General features: G+C 38.1%; 1 protein-coding gene across 1 annotated transcript in view; it reads right to left on the minus strand.

Moving 5' to 3' along the window:
- Window positions 1–8,178, minus strand: part of BICC1 (BicC family RNA binding protein 1) — a 350,793-nt gene that overhangs the window by 140,893 nt on the left and 201,722 nt on the right. The window lies entirely within an intron of this gene.

Raw genomic sequence — 8,178 nt, forward strand, 5'->3', positions numbered from 1 at the left:
AATGTAGAACATTGTCTTTATAAACTGTGTTATACCAATTGAGCTAGATGTTCCCTGAGACCATGGTCCCCACAGCCCTGTTCTTCCCTTTTGGTTTTCCATCTCCAGGTCTTTGCACGTGTCATTATGATACTTTGCCTTCTCGAGCTGCCCTTTGAAATCTTCTGTTCAGTTCTTTTACTTCATTTTTTCCTTTTGCTTTAGCTACTCGACTTTCAAGAGCAAGTTTCAGAATCTCTTCTGATAACCATTTTGGTCTTTTCTTTCTTTCCTGTCTTTTTAATGACCTCTTGCTTTCTTCATGTATGATGTCCTTGAGATCATTCCACAACTTGTCTGGTCTTCGGTCACTAGTGTTCAATGTGTCAAATCTATTCTTGAGATGGTCTCTAAATTCAGGTGGGATGTACTCAAGGTTGTACTTCGGCTCTCATTGACTTGTTCTAATTTTCTTCAACTTCAACTTGAATGTGCATATGATCAATTGATGGTCTGTTCCATAGTCAGCCCCTGGCCTTGTTCTGACTGATGATACTGAGCTTTTCCATCGTCTCTTTCCATAGATGTAGTCAATTTGATTCCTGTGTATTCCATCTGGTGAGGTCCATGTGTATAGTCCACATTTATGTTGGTGAAAAAAGTTATTTGCAATGAAGTAGTCATTGGTCTTGCAAAATTCTATCACGCGATCTCTGGCATAGTTTCTATCACCAAGGCCATATTTTCCAACTACTGATTCTTCGTTTCCAACTTTTGCATTCCACTCACCAGTAATTATCAGTATATCCTGACTGCGTGTTCGATCGATTTCAGACTGCAGAAGTTGGTAAAAATCTTCAATTTCTTCATCTTTGGCCTTAGTGTTTGGTGCATAAATCTGAATAATAGTCATATTAACTGGTCTTCCTTGTAGGTGTATGGATATTATCATATCACTGACAGTGTTGTACTTCAGGATAGATCTTGAAATGTTCTTTTTGATGATGAATGTGACGCCGTTCTTCTTCAAGCTGTCATTCCTGGCATAGTAGAGCATATGACTGTCTGATTCAAAATGGCCAATACCAATCCATTTCAGCTCATTAATGCCTAGGATATCAATGTTTATGCATTCCATTTCATTTTTGACGACTTCCAATTATCCTAGATTATATACTTCATACATTCCACATTCTGATTATTAATGGATGTTTGTAGCTGTTTCTTCTCATTTTGAGTCGTGCCGCATCAGCAAATGAAGGTTCTGAAAGCTTTAAGGTCAACTCTAGTTTGAGGAAGCAGCTCTTCCCCAGTAGAATTTTAAGCATCTTCCAATCTGAGGGGCTTATCTTCCAGCATTATATCAGACAAAGTTCTGCTGCTATTCATAAGGTTTTCACTGGCTAATTCTTTTCAGAAGTAGACCGCTGGGTCTTTCTTCCTAGTCTTTCTTAGTCTGGAAGCTCAGCTGAAACCTGTCCGCCATGGGTGACCCTGCTGGTATTTGAATACTGGTGGCATAGCTTCTAGCATCACAGCAACATGCAAGCCCCCACAGTATGACAAACTGACAGATGAGTGAGGGTATTACAGACTAGGCAAATAATATGTTCTCCCTTCCTCCTCAAAGGGTTTAAGAGAGGAAAGAAGAGCTGTGGATGGAAAGGATCCTTGGATGGCATCTTCCTCACTAAAGGCAAGGATGCTTGAAAGTATCTGTTAAGGAACCAGAAGTCTGAGGGAGAAGGATGTCTCCCAACGATGGAGACAGCAGTGGTCACAGAGACAGGTAAGCTAAGAAAGACTAAGAGCTGGCTCCGTTCACTTTCAGGTGAATAACAGGATGTGCTTTACTATTTAATTTAGCCATCTTTCTCACTTACTTTTACTTTTTCAATTACTTTCTCACCTATCCATTCCACTCCCAATTTGTTTCCTTACTAAGTTAATGAAAAATATCTTTTAAGAAAAACACCAGATGTATTTTCTTGTCTCAGGTTTGTGAGGGAAATGGAAACATTAAGACCATTTTCCTCTCCGGGCTTGGTATAGGAGGGAGAGAAAAAAGAGGTCAGAATCAGCAGCTAGCTTGCGGCAGTTACAAGATGAGCTTGAGGCCTCCACAAGGGAAGGCAGAGAAACCAGCTGCAGATCAAGAAATGAACCCAAGCTCAGGTCCTGAGTCCTAATAATGGGTCATGTAGCCTGAATCATCTCACCCACAAAATGATGTGCGCATGTATGTGTGTGTGAGAGCACACGTATTCAAGAAGGAGCTCAAATTTACACTTTTGGCACTATCTACAAATGTGGTTAATCATATACAAAGAGATATACTGACAAATTAAATATTTAAAATATGCATTATTTTATAATCCTTGTATTGTTTAAGTATACTGGGAGCTTCGTGAACTAGCAATGGTCCAAGTCTCCGTCCTCCTCTGAGAGGGCAGAGTCAGACCGTGCTCTCTCTAACCAGACAGACTATTAGTACGCAGCATACAGTTTATCCAAAACTTTGGTCAAATTCCTATTCTTGGACCCAAATAGCATTTACCAATTGATAATCAGTCACATTAAAAATATATGCAAAAAATGTTAAGTACAAAATCTTCCTGCCCAGCAGAACTACACTGGTCCCCAAGTAGGTCATAGAAGCTACTCTCAAAGATTTGAAACAAAAACCAAAAACCGTCCAAGCAATTTATAACATATTCTAGGCTTATTTTCCTTCCGAATCTATCTTCTAGATGTTGTTTAGGTTAATGACAAATCAAAAGGTCTCTTTCTATGGAGATAACATATGAAGAAATGAAATATTAAGTTAAAATTCAGAGGCAAAAAAATGTTTAACTGTTTTTAACTGTTAAGTCTAACACCCCCTGAAAAGTGTTACCTATAAAAGTAGGGAGGTGCTAACCTTAGCTTACCTCCATGTCCACAGAATTTCCATAGGTAACAGACTGAAACATGAAATTGGGCTGATTGTGATCAGCTATGCCTGGCAATCGCCAAAGGGAAACCACATCAGAGAATACCCTAGAACAAGGAAAGGAATCAGGAGAGGTATTTTCTCACCCATGCGTGGGTGAGGAAAGGCATGAAGAGTATACTGATTAGGATTTGGGGCTCTGGAAACATAGAGACCTGAGTTCAAGTCTGGAATCTGCCACTTACTAACTGTATCCCCCTGGGCAAGTTATTTTATCTTCATGTGCCTTAGTTTCTTCATCTGTAAAATGACAACACCACCTTGTAACTCATAGGGTTGCTCTGATAATTAAATAAGATATATATGCAAGATACTCAGCATAGGGCCTGGCTCCAGGAAGTCTCAATAAATATAGTACTCATTATTATTATTCATATAGCAATTACATAACTAAATATTAATGAAAACCACCACCATCAAAACAACTCTAGTCCAGACGCCACTAGGATGCTGGGTCTTTCTACATCTCATTTACAAGTCTATCAAGAAGCACACCAGAGTTCCACTTACTCAGTGTACAATGAACGACAACAATCAGGTCATTTCCCCTAAGTTTCCTTCCACTTCCCTCTCCAGGACTACTTAGAACCACTAAAAGGAAAGTTAGCCACGTGAGCATCAGCCACAGTCACGTTCCACATTCGTTCACTTAGTAGATCTATAGGAAAGAGATGATGAGTCATTGTTTTTCATAACAGTGAAACACTACTCATCTGTGAAGACTGTGAGTCAATTTTTTTCCTACACAGCACATGTTAGGGATATACCACGTTTCCATCTGTATTAGTGGTTCTACTATAACTATGATGTGAGTTTCAGGGGGAGAGGGATCAGGCAATCAAGAAATATTTACTAAATGCTGACTATATGCTGGTTACAGTAATAGGGACACAGTGATGAATAAAACATTGTGTTCTTTACCCTTTGGGGAAATTGATCATCTAGCAATGTGTTCTATCACCCATTTTATAACATAACCTAGAAATATATGTGTATGTTTATATACCTATACATTAACAGTGATGTATATGCCCGAAAGTTTCATAAAACAATACCCTTACACTCTGATGTTTTCTTTTCTGATCTAGTGTTTTTTACATGCTGGTTGTGACCCACTAAATTACTTTTTGACACACTAAAGGTTCACAACCAACCACTGGAAACACACTGGTCCACCATGCCCTGCCATGCCTTTTCTCCGCCCTGTGCCCTTTGAGCACTACTATGTTAAAGGCCTCAACCAGTCCAACGTGACTATCCAACAAAAGTACAGGTATACTCAACAAAATATTTTCCCTGGAAAAAATAAAGTGAAGAGTCTACAGTTTTTCTCATGCTAAGATTTTCTACTAGATATTTGCTTATTCTGATGGAATGCAACCAAAAATACTAAAACCTCATGGAATGTTGATGATTCCCTTGTTTATTCTGGGAGGAAGAGAATGGCCCAACTCAGTGCCAAATAACCTCCAAAGCAGGATACTTCAAGCAATCCAATCAACACTTCATCCCTGCTCATCCTGGGATATCCTAAGTTGTCATATGCGGAACTCTTGCAGAGATCAGTTTCTATCACTTAGTTTAACTCTGCAGGACAACTCCTTCTCTAAACAAAAGACAACAAAGCTTCATTAATGCTGACCTCATTTATTTGGAATTTGGCACAAAATTTTTAAACAATTTTTACCCACATTTACCTTTTCCAGTCTAATAAGAAAGAGATTAATGAGCAAAGTAAGAGCAAGAAGAAGACTTTTAGAAAAGTGCTTACCTTATTTAAGAGAACAAACTTGTCTAGCATCGTGGAGCTCACAGCACAGTCATACCAGCATGATAAATTCTCATTACAAATCATTCTTATCTATTTGTTAAGGCAGGTTTGGCAGGATTTCTATTTGGCAAAACAGTTGAATTTGTTCAAGATGCTATTTGTACTTTAATGAAGCTGAATTTATTTTCAAATAAGGCTGTGATTCAGGATAGCATATTCAGCTCTTTGATGAGTCCCTGAAGTTATTCTATATTAATAAGGTTTTATAGTATTAAATACCTTAATCCTTAAACACTGGTCTCACAAGCACAAACCTCAGATTTTTCTGTGTAGACTGTTCTAGCATTTGCCTCCAAGAGTTGGAAAGAGTTTCATTTTCTTCCACTCAAAATAAATTTATGTTATACAGAAGAAGTATTAAGTACTGCTTTACTTTTCTTGGAGCCCTGGTGCCACAGTGGTTAAGAGCTATGGCTCCTAACCAAAAGGCTGGAAGCTCAAATCCACCAGCTGCTCCTTAGAAACCCTATGGGGCAGTTCTACTCCTACAGGGTTGCTATGAGTCAGAATTGAATCGACAGCAACAGGTTTTCTTTTTGGTTTTACTTTTCTTAATCATGACCCCCTAGTAAGAGTCATCTATTTAAATAACCATTATATTGTACATTAAATTCTTGGTTCTTTCTGGTTCTAATGAGGATTGAACCCTCCAATAATTACAAATACTCTAGGGATTTTTTTAAAATTCTACAATACCTCGGTTTATATCAGCAAAACATGCACTTCCCCAAAATGCGCTTCTCTGTTTACTAAATGGAAATGTTTCTATTACATCTTTTTCACTATAATCTATCTAGAATATGGTTAAAGAACAGCAAAGCGGAGTGGGAAGGATGAGAAGGGTGGAAAACGGAGGAAGGAAGTAGACAGAAAGGACAGATAGCAGTTGGTAGCTGACCCAAAATTATATTTAACATAGGCACAGACCAATGAGGTCATTATCATGCTAAAAGTATTCCTGGTACTTGACCATAAAGATGACAGAAACTTTAGATTAAAGAATCCATAAAAGCGCAGTTCTTCAGATACCACGATGGACATTATCTAGGAAAAGTGACTGTTGAAGGACCTTGCTTGTTATCAATAGTGGTCATTATCCATTGCCTTTTGAATACATGGAGCCATGGTGGCACAGTGGTTAAAAGCTTGGCTGCTAACCAAAAAGCTGGCAGTTTGAATCCACCAGCCACTCCCTGGAAACCCTATGGGGCAGTTCTACTCTGTCCTAAAGGGTAGCTATGAGTCAGAACTGACTCATTGCCAATGGGTTTGGTTTTTTTAATACATGGTCTTCTTAGTGACTAACTCATGATATTTCCCTGTCAGAGAGTGAGATTTGTGCTTCTCAAACTCAGGTTGACGGTAAGAACCACTGAGGAACCGCTAAATATATGGGTTCCCAGTCCCACTCCAGATCTACTGGACTAGAATCTCTAGAGAAGAATCTGAATTTTCTAACTGATGGCCAATTCAGTCTGTTACTTTTTGTCTTTCTGCCAAGCACCATTCTACCAGCATTTCAACCAAATGAACCATCAGCTGCTCTGATAAAGGATTGATTGCTTAAAAAATAAAGTATGGACAGGGCTACTAGATGTTAATTTGAAAAACCAGGGCTTCAAACTAGTTCATCCCAGCCAATGCTAATGATTCCACCCCAGATATACTGAATCAGAATTTACATTTAAAGAAAATCCCCAGGTGATTCTTACGTATAACTTCCTGGGAATGTGTTAGAAATTCACATTCTCAGCAGGAGTTCAAAACCGGAATGAGCATGTTTGAAGTCATGCAAAAAACACAGGACTAAATTTCAATAAGGCAAAGAAGGAGGCAGATTATAGTAACAAATAGCCATGAAAAATGTTTGTGCAGGCTCCACACACACTGTAGAAACCAGAAAGTGAAATTAAACGCAAACCCATGGCTACCCTTTCTCTCCAGCACAGTTTGGGGATAATCTGTAAATTCCAAATCTTCACATCATCCTGGGATTTAGGATTTAATAATCATCCAAAACATAGCATGACTCTGTAAATACACTTACTTTCTTGGTTTCTTGAAAAGTAATAGCTTGGAATGAGGAAGGCTTAAACTAGAGGCCAACAACTCTTTCGTCTACAATACTCAGGGGGCAGGAGGATGGACACATCAGATGAAACAGCAAATAATTACCCTCTACAATTCCTCCTGCAATTTTCATTTCACTTTTACCAAATACAACTTATATTAAAACAAACTTCATCTTTGAATTAAACCTCTAAAAAAATTAAACATTATATATATATATATACACAAAATAAATCAGAGATGTTAGTCAAGAACTGATTCAGCAGTGTGTGTTTAAGTAATAAGAGCAACTCAAGTACACTCTGAACAATAAATTCCTCTGAGGCAAACTTTTGACTCTTTCTCTGTTCCTTGCTCTCTCTTTCTCTCGGCACGTTCTGTTCGTCGTACAGTGCTGTGTACATTCACAGCACTTCATAAATAAAATAAAATGTCTGTAGACCTTGGCCTGGCGGTATCAATTCTTAGGCACAATTCCAAAGGTTAACTTCAACTGTGTTGAAATTATAAGACGTCGCCCTCAAATGTACTGCTGAAATATTCTTATATTCAAAACAACATGTACAATAAAAATGTGGAATATTATTTGACCATTCTGAATGGGTTGTCAATAACAAAAGACTAATCTAAAAGTATTAACCTAATGTATTTCACAAGCAAGCCATATTCCTCTCCATATTATTTAAAATCTCTAAAGTTGCAACTATTATTTTGAGTAAAAAAAATTAATTATCAATTTTTCATGATAACGAGGAAAAAAACACCATGGCATGGATAATGCAAGAAAACAAGCCATCCAAAATTATCTGGGATTGTTTTAATATTAAGGTTTCCCTGGGGGTTTGCTTTGAGAACTGACCCAATCACGTTCTTATTAAGTTAATATTGAAGCCCATGTTCATTCTTCAAGTAAAAGTAACTGACACTAGGGAAAGAAGATCCATTGTATGTTCAAGATAATTTATTCAAGTAGCAGGCCAGGGATTTTCAAATGGCCCCAGACAACCAAATAGATAAATACTCTACTAATGGCATTTTCTTCTTCTGCATAATGGGCATAAAACCTCCCCCACAAACCACAACAGTTATTGAAGAAGATTAATTAAGAATACATGCTATTGGTGTGAGTTCCGGCAAAATGGTGCTCTAGGCAGAAGCACCACACCATCCCTCAACAGCAAAGATCCGAAAAACTAACCCAAACAGAGAATACAACAATCCTGAAATCCAAAAACATCAAATGAAGAGATAAAGAACTCAGCCAAGCACCAAATGGAGTGAGAAAACTGACAGAGAACGGAGAGCG

This window comes from Trichechus manatus, unplaced genomic scaffold (genome assembly GCF_000243295.1).
Source record: "Trichechus manatus latirostris isolate Lorelei unplaced genomic scaffold, TriManLat1.0 scaffold00007, whole genome shotgun sequence".
NCBI classification, from domain to species: Eukaryota; Metazoa; Chordata; class Mammalia; order Sirenia; family Trichechidae; genus Trichechus; species Trichechus manatus.